The sequence below is a fragment of the Neomonachus schauinslandi genome, chromosome 12 (assembly GCF_002201575.2).
Source record: "Neomonachus schauinslandi chromosome 12, ASM220157v2, whole genome shotgun sequence".
Taxonomy (NCBI): Eukaryota; Metazoa; Chordata; class Mammalia; order Carnivora; family Phocidae; genus Neomonachus; species Neomonachus schauinslandi.
Genome location: NC_058414.1, coordinates 54937008 through 54953722, shown reverse-complemented (window position 1 = coordinate 54953722; position 16715 = coordinate 54937008). Strand labels below are relative to the sequence as shown.

The following is a 16715-nucleotide window of genomic DNA, read 5'->3' as shown; positions in this document are numbered from 1 at the left end:
AAGGAAACACTCCACAACAGCTATTTCATTCTTTTTTTGCAATAACCTCAAAAGAAAGATGTTGTTATTCTCACATTAAAGATGACCACATTAAAAAAAAAAAAAAAAAAAAAGACCACATGAAAGCTTAGAGAGGTGGTTAACCTGCCTAAGAGTTTTACCTAGGCCACAGACCTCACTTGCCTGAACTTGGCAAAAGCTACAAGCCTACAAGTTCAGAATCTCTATTTCCATTCAGGGTCTGTCCTTTCTTTTACAAAAGGTCCTTAAACCCAGCCCTACTAGAACTGATAGGTTTTAGAGAACTCCACCGAAGTGACAAATCCCAAGACTATAACGGCATTAGACAGGGAACAGGAGATCCAGGGAGAGAGGTGGGGTTGAGAGTCAAACACAGGGAGTGTAATCTCTAACAGGTAAAGTCCTTCCAACTAGGTACAAGCTGTACAAGTCCTTCCAACTAGGTATAAGTCCCTCCAACTAGGTACAAACTTTTTTTTTTTTTCAGTTCAGGATTTTATTATTTTGGGTTTAATGGAACTTCATGGTAATGGTGTCTGGGACCAAAGTGCCAGGATCATGTCCAATGTAAGAAGCAGGTGTGACCACTGCTTCACCTCTCTGAGCTCCTCACCTTCCAGAAAGTGGTCGCTTTTCTGTTCAGAGAGTTGTTGCTATTCTTTTCTTCGATCTCCTGTTGAGTTTGTAGGTGTTCAGAATGGTTTGATCCCTATCCAGCAACCAGCTTTATTCCTGGGACCAGACAAAATCCAGGTCTCCTACTCCTCCGCCATCTTGCTCCTCCTCCGGTACAAACTTAACCATGAACTTTGCTTAAAGAGTGAGCGGCAGTATGAACACCAGACACTGAGATAAAACACCCTGACAGTGGACAGGGCAGAAACTTAGCTGAGGAGGATATGCCCCCAAAGTAATAAATCCCAAGGAACAAGAAAGCCTAGTTTAAACCTAGTGTTTCTCAGGGTGGGGGGCCCAAAGATAAAGAGCCCCTTATTGCTCTATACTGACTGTATACTAGCTAACTATTAAATTCAGAAAACGGGCCTATATGAAGGTCTTCATACAGGCGCCTGGGTGGCTGAGTCAGTTTAGCCTCTGCCTTCCGCTCAGGTCATGACACCAGAGTCCTGGGATCAAGCCCTCCATTGGCTCCCTGATCAGCTTTGAGCGTGCTTCTCCCTCTCCCTCTGCCACGCCCCCTGCTTGTGTGCTCTCTCTCGCTCTCTCAAATAAGTAAAATCTTAAAAAAAAAAAAGAAAAGGAAGGTCTTCATACCCTTGACTCTCCATGGAATGTGTCTGGCTCACCACTGCCCTCAACTAAAGCAGCCCATCTCAGAGAGAAGTCAGGAAGCTTTATAGGGACTACTATAGTAAAATACTCATATGCTTTGTAACTTGCTTGTGTTTGTTACACGTTTTTCTATAGTAATAAGAAGTTAAAAATTTTTTTAAGATTTATTTGAGAGTGTACACACACACACACACACACACGCACACACACACACAGTGGGAAGGGGCAGAGGAAAGGAATCCTCAAGCAGACTCCCCACTGAGCATGGAGCCTGACCTGGGGCTCCATCTCAAGACCCTGGATTGTGACCTGAGCCGAAATCAAGTTTAACGAACTGAGCCTCCCAGGTGCCCAAAGAAGTTAAACATTTTACATGAAAAGGGTGTCTTTAAGAATAGCAAAGAGGTGAGAAGTTGGGAGCCATTATCCCACTCTACACTAGGAAACTACAAAATGACACCAAGGAATAAAGTGAGTGTGAGAGCTATTAAGGAGAAAAGGCACCCTGGAGCCTTCTCCAAGTTAAAAAGATGGCCTGGAGCCAGCTAATACCTGACATAGGGCTGAGCAGTTCAAAGGCCCATGAGGGTTCTCTGAAGCAACCCAAGAAGGCCTGAAAACTATTCTAAGGGTTCATTTCTTTTTTCCTTTTTTTTTTTAACATGCAAATACTAGATGTTTATAGATGGATAGTCCTTACAAAGTTGAGATCACATATTTGCCACGTATTAACACAGGAAATCTCCCATTAATTGAATGCGTGTATGAGCCATTGACATCAAAGATTTCCCTCAAATAATTACTAGGCAGTAGAAATGAAGGTTAATCAACCATTTATAAATGCTGTTTGTTGGTGATGTGCCCCCTCAAGCTGCCTGTGTGTGGGGAGAGGACATTAACATCCACAATTGGGCTATGGCAGAGGAGGGCTTTCCTTGAGTCTTTTGTTCTGCTTGGCAGCAGTGATGGCCGGATCCGTCTCCAAACTCTCGGACATTTTGTTGCAGATGATATCCACAAGACGCTCAAATGTCTGCTTGACATTAATGTTATCCTTGGCACTTGTTTCAAAAAATTCAAACCCAAGCTGTTCTCCTAAATGTTGGCTTCTCTTTGTTGAGATGACCCGCTCGTCTTCCATGTCACATTTGTTCCCAACCAGGATAACCTGGGCATTATCCCAAGAGTATGTTTTGATTTGAGTTGACCTTCCAGAAAGTGGTTGCTTTTCTGTTCAGAGAGTTGCTGCTATTCTTTTCTTCGATCTCCTGTTGAGTTCGTAGGTGTTCAAAATGGTTTGATCCCTATCTAGCTGAATTCCTGGGACCAGATGAAATTTAGGTCTCCTACCCCTCTGCCATCTTGCTCCTCCCTCTCTAAGGGTTCATTTCCACAAGTAATTCCAAGCAAGCCCAGTAGAGGTGACTAAGATTCCCAAAAGGATACAATTATGCCTTTGGGTCTCTTCTCATAATGTTTTACATTAAAATCACCTGGACAGTTTTCTACAAATCCCCATGCCAGGTCACACCCCATACCAATTAAATTAAATGTCGATGGGATGGTATGGGATGGGATGGGATGGGCTGGGATGGGATGCGGATGTGGGATGGGATGGGATGGGATGGGATGGGATGTGGGATGGGATGGGATGTGGGATGGGATGGGATGTGGGATGAGATGGGATGTGGGGTGGGATGGGATGGGATGGGATGGGATGGGATGGGATAGGATGGGTTTGAGTTGGGTGGGGTTGGGTTGGGTTGGGTTGGGTTGGGTTGGGTTTTTAAGAGCCCTAGGTTAGGAGCACCTGGGTGGCTCAGTCGGTTAAGCATCAGCCTTCTGCTCAGGTCATGATCCAGGATCACCCTGCTCAGCAGGAAGCCTGTTTCTCCCTCTCCCCCTGCCACTCTCTTACACTCTCTTGTGCTCTTTCTCTCTCTCAATAAATAAATAAATATCTTAAAAAAAAAAAAAAAAAAAACCCTAGGTTATTTCAATGTGCAGCAAAGAATGGGAACCACTCTCCAAATCTCAAATTTCTTCATAAAGCAGCAATGAGAGCTCCAAGTAGGACCACTAAATTCAATGTTACAAGTCAGTGCATCAGGTGTGACAGAGGCTTCTTACTTGGACCTACCTATAACGACCCTGAACAGGAAGGGGTAAAGGGGAGGGAAAAAACAGGCTACAATTGAGCACAGTATTTATCAGAGTCCTTTCTCAACCAAAATAGTGTACAATCTGAAAACTTTTTTTTTTAAAGATGTTATTTATTTATTTGACAGAGAGAGACACAGTGAGAGGGAACACAAACAGTGGAGTGGGAGAGGGAGAAGCAAGCTTCCTGTGGAGCAGGGAGCCTGATGTGGGGCTCAATCCCAGGACCCCGGGATCATGACCTGAGCCGAAGGCAGACACTTAACGACTGAGCCACCCAGGCGCCCTGAAAACTTTTTCATCCCAACTTCTAGGCCACCATTATTAACTGTCTATTAATGTCTAAAAAGTCAAACTTCATATTTGGCCCAAGTAGTTTTTAACGGCAAAAACAAGGGGCGCTCTCTCTCTCGCTTGCTCTCTCTCAAATAAATAAAATCTCTTAAATAAAGGCAAAAACAAAATCATCATCATTATTTTGACCTAAGATAGACTCATAAATATTTTTAGGATCCCCAGGGGAAAGTTCTTAGGCAACTGCAGAGATTACAAAAGGAATTAAGAGTGTATATGGCCCAAAAGCAGAAGAATGAAGGAGAGGAGACACATTGAAAATGAAGTTGTCTGTAGAGCACTAGATCTGAAGAGGCAAAGGAGTGTGGTCCAAGTATCATCATCTCCAACTGGATTCCTGCCACTGTTTCTCAAGTAGTTTCCCAGATTCCTCTCCAACCCCACTTCAAGCCACTGTCCTCAGAGCAGCCAAAATGTTCTTTTAAAAACAAGTCACAATCTGAATAGTCACAATTCCAATGGGTCTCAAAGGAGATATGCAAATGAATAATAAGCACATGAAAAGATGCTCAAATTACTAATCATTAGGGAAATGCAAATTAAAACCGCAATGAGATACCACTTCATACCCATTTTTAGGATAAGAAGGGCATCAGAGTATACCATCCTAAAGTATGCCACTGTGGTATAAAGATTATTTGGAAGTGAAGATGACTAAGAAACATCAGATGCAGGAAGTGTTCCCTGCTTTGCTCTCCAAGAATTTCAAATCAGAAAGGTGACAACATTCTCATCATGGGAGACAGGGAGCTGATGTTGAGACAAATCTGTACAAATAGGGCGCCTGGGTGGCTCAGTCGGTTAAGCGACTGCCTTCGGCTCAGGTCATGATCCCAGGGTCCTGGGATCGAGTCCCACATCAGGCTCCCTGCTCTGCGGGGAGCCTGCTTCTCCCTCTCCCACTCCCCTTGCTTGTGTTCCCTCTCTCGCTGTGTCTCTCCGTCAAATAAATAAATAAAATCTTAAAAAAAAAAAATCTGTACAAATACATCTTAAACAACCCGTACATTCCATTAGTTTCCCCGACATATTACCTTCTCACAATTTACTGCCTCTAGAAGCTAAAACTCCTTTTCCTTTGTCTTGTCAGGTCTTCACGATTTATGGCTCTTTGTCTAAATGATATATAAGCTCTCAGGCCTACCTGCTTCTTCGGGTTTTCGTTTCATTTCTGTAATGACCCTCATTTACATATGAAATAAGCCTTTTCCTCCTGTTAATCTGGCTTTTGTCAGTTTAATTACTGAACCTAAGAAGGTAGAGAAAAAAGATTTTTCTTCCCCTGTAACATTTATCAAAAAAAAACAAAACACAAAAACAAGTGTTGGTAGATGTGGAGACACTGAAACTCTTGTACACTGCTGACAGGAATGAGAAATGATGCAGCCACTGTGGAAAACAGTACGTCAGTTCCTCAAAAAATTAAACACAAAATTACCGTTATGATCCAACAATTCCACTTCTGGGTATAATCACTAAAGAATTGAAAGCAGGGACTCAGAGATACCTGTGCACCTATGTTCACTGCAGCATTAGTCAACAATAGCCAAAAGGTGGAAATAACCCAAGTGGCCAAAAAATGAGCAGATAAACAAAATGTGGTATATATATACAATGAAACATTATTCAGGCTTAAATGGGAAAAAATTCTGATACAAGCTACAACACAGATGCACCTTAAAGACATCATACTAAGGGGCACCTGGCTAGCCAGTCGGTAGAGCACACAACTCTTAATCTCAGGGTCATGAGTTCAAGCCCCATGTCGGGCATGGAGCCTACTTTACAAAAATATATATATATATATCATACTAAGTTAATAAACTATACACAAAAAGACAAATATTGTATGATTCCACTTCATACAGGTACTTAGAACAGTGAGATACATCAAGACAGAAAGTAGAATGGTAGTTACCAAGGGGCTGGGGCTGGGGAGACAAGAATGGAGAGCTATGGTTTAAAGTTCAGAGTACAGGGGCATCTGGGTGGCTCAGTCGTTAAGCGTCTGCCTTCAGCTCAGGTCATGATCCCGGGGTCCTGGGATCGAGCCCCACATCGGGCTCCCTGCTCGGTGGGAAGCCTGCTTCTCCCTCTCCCACTCCCCCTGCTTCTGTTCCTGCTCTCGCGCTCTCTCTCTCTCTGTTAAATAAATAAAATCTTAAGAAAAAAAAAGAACCATTAAAGTTTAGGGTACAGAGTTTTACTCTGGGATGATGAAAAAGTTCTGGAGATGTATAATGGTGATGCTTGCACAACCTCATGAACGTACTTAGTGTCACTGAACTGTACGCTTAAATATGGTTCAAATGGTACATTTTATGTGATGTATTTTTTACCACACACAAAGTCATATCACATCACTCCCCTGCTTAAAAACCCTTCAACAGTTTCCCACTGCACTTAAAAAAAATTAGAACTCTTTACCTCAGGCCACAAGGCCCTGCAAAATCTGACTTCTAAACCCTAATCTCTCTTGCCCTAATCTCACACCACTTCTACTTGCTCACTGTGCTACAGCCACACCAGGCAAGACAAACCAAATTCTTTCTGACCTCAGGGTCTGTATACAACTGCTCTTCACCTCCCTGGAATGCTCTCCCTGCAGCTAGTTCCTTTTCATTTTTTAATATCGTTATCTCAAATGTAGCCTCTTCAAAAAGGAGCACTCCCACTCCTGCCCCACCTCCAGCCTCAAGGTACTCCATATGAAATTATATATTCTATCTTTAAAACCTTGAGCAAGTTACTTTATCTCCCTAGACCCCGATGTCCTCATTTATATAATGGGGACAACAGGAGTTACCTAATACTGGTAAAGAGAAATGACACCTCATACTACTCAATATACACTAACTTTTACTATTAGTGTCAGGTACAGGGAAAATACATATTTATTTATTCTTTTTTTTTTTAAGATTTTATTTATTGGACAGAGACACAGCGAGAGCAGGAACACAAGCAGGGGGAGTGGGAGAGGGAGAAGCAGGCTTCCCTCTGAGCAGGGAGCCCGATGCGGGGCTCCATCCCAGGACCCTGGGATCATGACCTAAGCCAAGGCAGACGCTTAACGACTGAGCCACCCAGGCGTCCCAATGACAGTAATTCTTGATAATCTGAGTTATCTGAGCTAATACAGGAGATGTTTTACTAGACCTAAATAAAACTCCTCTGATTAGCTCTCACGGCCCTCCGTAATCCAGTCCCCAAAGGCAAATTTATTTCCCATTAGTCACAAAAATATCTCCCCCAATCAAGCCAGTCTTCTCACTGTCTCATACAATAGTAATGGTAACACTTTATGTTTACATGTATTTTTATTTATGAAGCATGTTTCCTTACATCCTCTCATTCAGTTAGCTAACAGCTATCAGAGAGGCTGCAGGCTTGAACAAGTTTCTTTTTTTTTAAAGATTTTATTTATTTATTTGAGACAGAGAGAGACAGAGAGCACATGAGAGGGGGGAGGGTCACAGGGAGAAGCAGGCTCCCCGCCGAGCAGGGAGCCCGATGCGGGACTCGATCCCGGGACTCCAGGATCATGACCTGAGCCAAAGGCAGTCGCTCAACCAACTGAGCCACCCAGGCGCCCCTTGAACAAGTTTCTACTCAAAATTTGTGGACAGCATGAAATATTTCATTGGTACTAGTTACTGAAGAATTACCCAGTCCTAAAAAATGATATAATGGCATACTGTTGAGAAGACTTCATCTTCCAAATAGCCTAAAATGAGACTAGGGTATCTCTTTAAACGCTACCTTCACCAGAAGGATTTCAAAACCTCATCACATTACCCCAGTCCTTGCTGATCTGCTCTCACAGCACATTACTTTATATCAGCTGATTTCACACATCCCACCTTCTCATCCAGTCATAAGCCTTGTCCCCACAATCCCATGTTCCTGAGGGCAACAGTAACCTGCCCTATGCTGCTGCCACAACGCCCACAGAGCCCAGTGAACAATCAGTAGAGATACTTAGAGTTTACTTTAAGCACATCCCTGAGTCTAACCCCACCTTCTTCCAAGCAGCAATGACTTCCCTGCAATGTTGGAAGTTTCGAGATACAATTAAAGTACCTTCAATTATCCATTTTGGGGCTAGATGAACCTGAGAAGAAATCTAATACAATCCCCTGACATTTCAGATGAAATAAAACCTAGGATATCTTGCCTAATGAGACAGTTAATGGCAGAAACTATATTGATCTAGAAGACAGGTCCTGACTCACTATTTAGGTTTTTCTCTATACCATACTACTTTCTTTACCTCCACTAGAAAGGCTAGGTTTGTAAATACTGAATGAACTGTACTGTTTTGCTTTAAAAGAACATAACCAGAGGGTGCCTGGGTGGTTCAGTTAAGCGTCTGTCTGCCTACAGCTTAGGTCGTGATCTCGGGGGTCCTGGTCCCCCCGCCCCACCGGGTTCAGCAAGGAGTCTGCTTCCCCCACTCCCTCTGCCCCTCCCCCCAGTCTGTGCTCTCTTCTCTCTCTCAAATAAATGAATAAAATCTTAAAAAAAAAAAGAGAGAGAACATAACCAGAAAACAGTAATGGCAGTTTAGAGCAATGATCCTAAAATTCTGAAAATATATGCTTGGACTATTCATTAAATTATCAAGTGGGCACATTAAAGTTTCAAATACACTTTATTCCCATAAATCAAACTATTACGAAGTTGCTGCAAGAAGGATTTAAGAAATCTTAGAGCTTAGGGTGGAGTGGGAGGGATGGGGTGACTGGGTGATAGACACTGGGGAGGGTATGTGCTCTGGTAAGCGCTGTGAATTGTGCAAGACTGTTGAATCTCAGATCTGTACCTCTGAAACAAATAATGCAATATATGTTAAGAAGAAAAAAAAGAAGAAGGTAGCGGGAGGGGAAGAATGAAGCGGGGGAAATCGGAGGGGTAGACGAACCATAAGAGACGATGGACTCTGAAAAACAAACTGAGGGTTCTAGAGGGGAGGGGGTGGGAGGAGGGGTTAGCCTGGTGATGGGTATTGAGGAGGGCACATTCTGCATGGAGAACTGGGTGTTAAGCACAAACAATGAATCATGGAACACTTCATCTAAAACTAATGATGTAATGTATGGGGATTAACATAAGAATAAAAAAAAATAAAATTAAAAAAAAAAAGAAATCTTAGAGCTTAGCTTTTTTTTACATAAGCAAAAAACAACAGAAAAAATATGAAGTAAAGCACAGATAAATACAAGATCTTCTGGATGGAGACACCTTCACAATGACCAGCAGACACTGATAAGAAAAAACATATTTCCAGAAAAAAGAATTTAGGGGTGGGGAGGGCCGCATAAAGGCCTAGGCTCAACAATCTTTACAAAGTTTCATTTAAAGCATGAACAACTTGGTTTACTCACTCATTTGCTCGCTTACTCATTCACAATATTTACTGCAGTACCTACTATGTACCAGAAACTGGAGATGTGAAAGGTGAAACAAGACAGGATTCCTCTTCTTGTGGAGATTATGTTTCAATTGGAGACAATAAACAAGCAAACACAGAAACAAGTTAATTTCAGCTTGTCATAAACTGCTATGGAGAAAATAAACAAACAGGGTGATGTGAGGATATCTGAAGAGTCTACGTGAAGTATCAGGTCAAGTAAGGCCTTCTAGGGAGGTCTGATCTAAAAAAGAAGAGGAAAGGGGCGCCTGGGTGGCTCAGTCGTTAAGCATCTGCCTTTAGCTCAGGTCATGATCCCAGGGTCCTGGGATCCAGCCCCGCATCGGGTTCCCTGCTCAGTGGGAAGCCTGCTTCTCCCTCTCCCACTCCCCCTGCTTGTGTTCCCTCTCTTGCTGTCTCTCTCTCTCAAATAAATAAATAAAATCTTGAAAAAAAATAAAAAAGAGGAAGTAAAGTCTGGTTCCAATTTCCTTCTAACTAAAACCTTTAGAATTCTTTTCTGACCAGAATCTTGGGAGCAGGCAGTAAATTCCTTATTCCTAGTCTCCTCGGTACAAACAAATGAGAATGGGAGGGATTCCCAATCCCCAGCATGGAATGGCCTGGTTTGGAGAAATCGTCCGAAGTGAACAGAAAGAAACTCACAAGCAAATAAAGTTTTGTGTTCCCCTTGCTTAGAAGAATGGCAGTTCCACTGTTCGGTAATATATAGGTATAGTAATAATCTGATATAGTGATTTTGCACAGAAAAATATATAAATATATTCCTATTACCTTTTTCTAATATGAAGGGGGCAGTGCGGTAAGATGGGATATGGAATAAAATCTAGGTAGCAATCTGCCAGCGTGTTAACTTAAAATGGTTATAAAGCAATTTTTTTTTAAGTAGGCTCCACGCCCAGCATGTACCCCAATGCTTGAACTCACGACCTTGGGATCAAGACCTGAGCTGATATCAAGGGTCAGATGCTTAACGGACTGAGCCACCCAGACGCCCGGTTACTAAGCATTTTAAATAGAAATTTTCAAACTCTAAAAGATTTCTTGTCAAAGGACAAAAAGGTAGAAAAGGAAAAAAAGGGGGAAACTTTTTTCTTGGTTTTCACATTTATTAAAGGCCTTAACATCTCCATCCCAATAATCTCCGAAGATCTGTTCAAAGTTCTTTTTTGCCACTTACCAAATAGCAAACAGGCAAACAAACAACTAGGTATTTAAGCAAGATGTTTAGTGGTTTCTCCCTAGCCAGGGACCTAAAGACAAATATATTAGTTCAACATTATTACTACAGTCAAGACAGAGGATCACCCTCATTTTAAAGAAAAGGAAAGTGAAGCACAGAGGATTAATGACTACCCATCGGCAAACAAATGGGGGGAAATTAGGCATCCAAACTCTCAGCACAGGATTCTCGTGGTATTTTTTCTTTTTTCTTTTTTTTTTTTAAGATTTTATTTATTTATTTGAGAGAGAGAGAGAGAAACAGCATGAGAGGGGAGAGGGTCAGAGGGAGAAGCAGGCTCCCCGCTGAGCCAGGAGCCCGATGTGGGACTCGATCCCAGGACTCCGGGATCATGACCTGAGCCGAAGGCAGTCACTTAACCAACTGAGCCACCAGGGCGCCCAGGATCCTCATGTTTTTCAAAAGCAAGGAACAAAAATCAACTTAACGGTTTGCAAATAGCACTTTTTAAAAAAACAAGTAAAATAGAAACTATCCAAGTAGACTGTACACACTACAGATTTTATGTCAGTTTTCTTTCAGTTATATACGTATATTTTTTTTCTTACACAGACACATGCATGCACACACACACTTGTGTATCTATGGAGTCTTGACATAAAAAGATCTCTTGCTATGGGTTGCAGTCAAAAATTTTTAAAACACTTCATTTCAGGGGCGCCTGGGTGGCTCAGTCGTTAAGCGGCTGCCTTCGGCTCAGGTCATGATCCCAGGGTCCTGGGATCGAGCCCCGCATCGGGCTCCCTGCTCGGTAGGGAGTCTGCTTCTCCCTCTCCCCCTGCTTGTGCTCTCTCTCTGTCTCTCTCTGTCAAATAAATAAATAAAATATTTTAAAAAAAATAAAAATAAAAATAAAACACTTCATTTCACACTGCCTGTCTTGAAATACTTGCTTGTATTTTTTATGGAAACATTGCAATAGCAACATTGAAAACATTAATAGATGATAATCCTACCTAAAAAAATCTCCCCTTCAAATCCCATTTTTGCATTTATTTAATGCTCTGCTTTTTGCGCTTGTTTATGACTACAGCTAAAGTAACTATCAACTAACTAATTAACAGCAATAACAGCAACTAGCAAGGAGAGAAGCTCTCGCTCAGCCAAAGGTGCTACAAGAATCAATGCCTACTAGTCTCCCAAGTACTTTACAGTTAGAGAAGCAGATATACTTTACAAAAAGACACAGTATGTTCACCAGAGAACAAAGGTTCAGACAGTTCTCTCCAAAAAAAGACTCAGAAGTAAGTCCTCCACAGACTTGACCTCGGAATGTAATTTCAGGGGGAAAGGCCCATTCTTAAAATACTTTTTCTACACAATATTGCCCAAGGCTAATATCTAGGGAAAAAAATTAACAGAAAACACAACCATCTACTCCTAATTAGGTCTAAAATTCTAAATGTGAACTGCTTTGAGAGAAGCTACACTAAAATTCCAGCTAAGATACAGAAACATGTCTCAAGATATCAGATCATTTTTAGATAGCATATTTGGGAGAAAAGAGAGAAGATAATAGCTCTGAAGAGTACAAAGATAAAAGAAAATGGGTAAAGTAATTCAGGGTTAAGAAGAGGACAAAAGGGAAACTACTCAATCACTATGCCACAGTAAAAGTTTAATCCAAAACATATTAGGCTGGGGCACCTGGGTGGCTCAGTCAGTTAAGCATCTGCCTTTGGTTCTGGTCATGATCCCGGAGTCCTGGGATCGAGCCCCTCTCTCTCTGCTGCTCCCCGTGCTCATGCTCACGAGCGTGCACGCGCACACGCGCTCTCTCTCTCTCTGTCAAATAAATAAATAAATAAATCTTTTAAAAAATAAATAAAATAAAATATATTAGGCTGTACCAGATATTTCAGTCACCTGCCCACAGCCTCAACCAATCATGTTTTGTGACACATGAGCCCACCTCCCCCTCCACAGCTAACTAGACTAGCAGTGGGCACCTTTGCCTGAGGCCTTGGGAAAAAAAGAGCCATCACCAGGATGTTGGGAATAGGAGCAAAAAGGGAAAGAATTCACAAAAAGAAACAATGAAGTTTGGATTAGGGGACTGACAAAGTAGATTCACAACAGGTAAACAGAGGTTATAAGTAAAATAAGAGATACACAGTAGAGAGAAAGAGAACTAAGCACGTCAAAATGTAGAAAATGTCAAAAATGTAGAAAAAACACGTGCAGTTCATGAAGGAAGAATGCTTGTTTGTGGCAGCTTTCTAGTTCCTACATGTGCATCCCCTTCCTTGAGGTGGGGAATAAAAAACCCCTAAAACACAAATATATGACTAAAAGGGCTTATTTGAATTTGTACCATGTTAAAAAAGAACATCTAAAAACCTTTATCATTGAAAGTCTGAACTAGAAGAGTCCTTGGAATCAGACCAATTCACTATGTTAGGCATGAGGAAAATGAGGACCACAAAGGAACATAAGGTTATACAGATAGTGACAGAGCTAGGACAAAAACCAAGGTCTCCTGTTTCCATAGTCCACTACTCTCTGTCCTGTATTGCACTAACACCAACATAGAAACTTTTTTTTTTTTTCCAAAATGAGTATTTTTGCCACATATTTTTAAGAGAATCAGATTTTAAGAAATCTTTATATGCATAGGTCATCTCCCACAGTTTAAATAAGTTTTCCCCTTACTTAGTTCCTTGCTCTCTATTATCCTTATGAAATACATTCATCAGATTTCTCCTTTTCTTCTTAAATTTTTTTTAAATGCATCAGTCACTGAAGACATGACATAGAAAATTCATCAGGGCCCTACTGGCTTTTCTTCCACTATAACTGTACACTCAAAAACAGCGTTACTCAGGACTTGTTACTTCACATATTACACAACAGTGTTTGAACCCAAAGTAGTACATAACAGAATTTCCTTTTTTTTTATTTAAAGATTTTTATTTATTTCTTTGAGAGAGAGAGAGAGAGAGAACAGAGGGAGGGTGAGAGGGAGAAGCAGACTCCCCGCGGAGCAGAAAGCCTGATGCAGGGCTCGATCACAGGACTCTGAGATCATGACCTGAGCCAAAGGCAGACGCTTAACCGACTTAGCCACCCAGGCGCCCCCATAACAAACATTTTCAATGAAAAAAATCAATGAAGGACCATAAGGATTTCCTTAAAGAAAAACTCATCACCAATGTCAGTAAATATCAGGAGAGAACAGTGCAAGAACCAAAACTATAGAGGAACTAATGTAAAATGTTTCAAATCACTCCTTATAAATTTTATTGCATTCATTCAATTTGTTCTGGGAAAACTACCACTGGCAAACAAAAATCCCAAAGGGGTAAAATTATTAACCAGTGAGAAATTGTACAGAGCGGTGGAAAAAAGTTGACATAAGGTAAAGATAGTGAAGCCCCACGTCAGGATTGCAGAACACCTAGATGCTTACTCTGCCAAAACAAACACTTAAGCTCCTCTAAAGATTCTCCCAAAGGCACAGCTGGGGGGGAGGGGGCAGTGAGAATAAGTCCTTGTATCTCCAGAGCTGATCCACAGAAAAGCAGAGTCATCAATTTCCTAAGAACATTCTCAGCCATCTTAAAACTGTAGAAATTAAGAAGACAGCATACTTTAAAGGAATTCCTTCCTTAGATTTAAAGTGAACAAGGTATTAAGTGAAGAACACACAAACTAGGGTGCTAATCATTAAACAAAGAAAAGCACAAAACTCATAAATCCAGAGGCCACTTCAGTATAACTAATAAAAGTATGATATTCAAAGGATTTTTTCATCAAAGGAATTAATGTCACTGTAAGCACATTATTTTTTATTCCAACACCTTAAAGGTGTGTACTGTTATCTCCACTTGATTGATGAGGAAACTCAGGCTTAGAACCTTTAATTAACCAAGGTCATAAAGCCAGGCAGTGCCTCGATCAGGATGGGAACCCAGGCTGCCTGAGCCCCTCTTAGTACCGATTTCAAGTGTGTAAGTCACAGTCGACACAGCAGTTTAAGTTCATCCTTACCAGGCACCCAGGAGCTGAGTTTGAAGAGGGGGTAAAAAAGGGGCCAACTGACTTTCTCCCTCAAAGTAGAACAGAGCTGAGCTGTCAAAAGCAGAAAAAGAAGTGAGCGCGGCTGCCGCGCGGGCGCTCCTCCACCCCTGCACCAGGTCGGTCGCTCCCCGGCGCCAGTGGCCATGGGACCGAGCCCGCCCCGCTCGGATCAAGCAGTCCAAGTCTCGCTCGGTTCTCCGCCCGGGGCCCACCGGGCCACGGCGGTCAGACCCGGAGGGGCAGGGACAAAGAGCCTCCTCAGCCGCGGGCTACTGGCAGATCCCGAGCCGGTTCTCTGAGGACACCTGGGGGCAGCGGCCCGGGTGGGGCGGGGGGCACGAGCGGGACACGGCGGAGGAAGGGCGGCCGCCGGGCCTGAGGGGGATACCGGAGAGGCGCGGGGCGGGCGGGCGGAGTCGCCTCCACCCCCCGCTTCGCTCTCGCCCCCTCCCCATTACCTTGCCTGTGGGCTTCTTGTCACTGTCGCCGCCGCCAACGGGCTCCCGAGCCGGGGCGCGCAGCTAAAGTCGATTAGCAGGCGTCAGTTGCGTCCTGCGCTCGCGAAGCAGCCTCCAGGTAGGGATGGAGAAACGCCAAGATTGAGAATCACGGACGAGGTGGTTCCCAGCTCGTGGATATTCTACTCTTCTCGTCCCTCGCAGTCCGCTTCCGCTCCGCCTCCCGGCCCGTCCTGGCCCTTCCCCCACTTCGGAGACCAGCCGATCGCGGCGCGCGGCATTATGGGGGATGTAGTCCGGGAATGAGGAAGAGGCGGCACGTGCTTCTAGCCGGGCTGATCGTACTCCTGCGGCAGGACGACGCCGTTGCGTGGCAACCAGAGGAAGCTGCCGGCTTCTCCTGGATTGGAAAATGAGTTTACGGGAGGCAGACGCTCTGTCTTAACTCCCTGCAGTAGCTGAAAGGAGAGTGTGGGCGTCTTAGTCCTGACCCTCCAGCAGGCGACTAATAATTCCAAGGCTGTGAGCTGGAGGCAAAAGGATTTAGTGATTAAAAGTGTGCTGCATGCAAGAATGTACGTTATTGCCCCTGAATGCCCTTAGTCAGTGGAGTAAGGCAAGAAAAATAAAAGGACTAACGATTAAATAAGGAGAAACAAATTGTTATTTTTCACTGATGATGTCATTATTATGTATGTGGCAAATCCAAAAGTATCTACAGATAGATTGTTACGATTAATAAAAGTTAAACAGGTTAATTTAAAAGTCGCATTTAAAAAAAAAACAGTATGTATTTCTACATTCCAGGGATAAAGAGAATTAATATTAAGATACCACTTACAATAGCTTCAAATTAAATATTGAGTACCTAGGAATAAATCAAAGAAGGGCAAGACCTACATGAAGAAAATATTTTTTAAAAAACATTGAAGAGGGGTCACTGGATGGCTCCCGCTGTTGAGCATCCAACTCTTGATTTCAGCTCGGGTGGTGATCTCTGGGTCCTGGAATTGAGCCCCATGGGGCATGGATCCGCTTGAGATTCTCTCTCTCCCTCACCCTCTTCCCTGGCCCCAAAAGTCCTTGAAGAAGTGCCTGTCTGGCTCAGCTGCTAGAGCATGCAACGCTTGATCTCAGGGTCATGAGTTCAAGCCCCATGCTGGTCATAGAACTTACTTTAAAAAGAAATAAAAAAACAAACACTGAAGAACACTTAAACAAGAGATAATATGTTTGGAGCACCTGGGTGGCTCAGTCAGTTAAGTGCTGCCTTCAGCTCGGGTCATGATCTCAGGATCCTGGGATTGAGCCCCTCATCGGGCTCCCTGCTCAGCAAAGAGCTTGCTTCTCTCTCTCCCTCTGCTGCTGCTCCCCTTACTTGTGCTTTCTCTCTCTCTGTCAAATAAATAAATAAAATCTTTTTTAAAAATAAAAAGAGATAATATGTTCATAGAAATTTCAATACTGAATGATGTCAAGTCTCCCCAAATTTATCTGTAGATACAATGCAATTCCAGATAAAATCTCAATAGTGTGTGTGTTTGTGTGTGTGTGTGTGTGTGTGTGAAACTTAAGCCAATTAGACATGTTATGGAAGAGCAAAGACAAGCATTCATGAGGAAGAGAAGAAAGTAAAAGGAAGAGGAGGAAGAGGAAGACTGTGCGACCAGATAGCAAGTTTTATTACAAAGCCATAGTAATTAAGGCAGTGTGGTATTGGATCAAGAATAGACAA

General features: G+C 42.7%; 1 protein-coding gene across 1 annotated transcript in view; it reads right to left on the bottom strand.

The window, feature by feature from the left end:
- The window catches only part of CCDC126 (coiled-coil domain containing 126), a 47627-nt gene extending 32623 nt beyond the window's left edge, over positions 1–15004 (bottom strand). Inside the window, exon 1 of the mRNA XM_021689715.1 lies at positions 14981–15004. The gene's annotated coding sequence lies outside the window, so the exon portion shown is untranslated. The remainder of the gene's footprint in view (positions 1–14980) is intronic.
- Positions 15005–16715: the final 1711 nt, after the last annotated feature.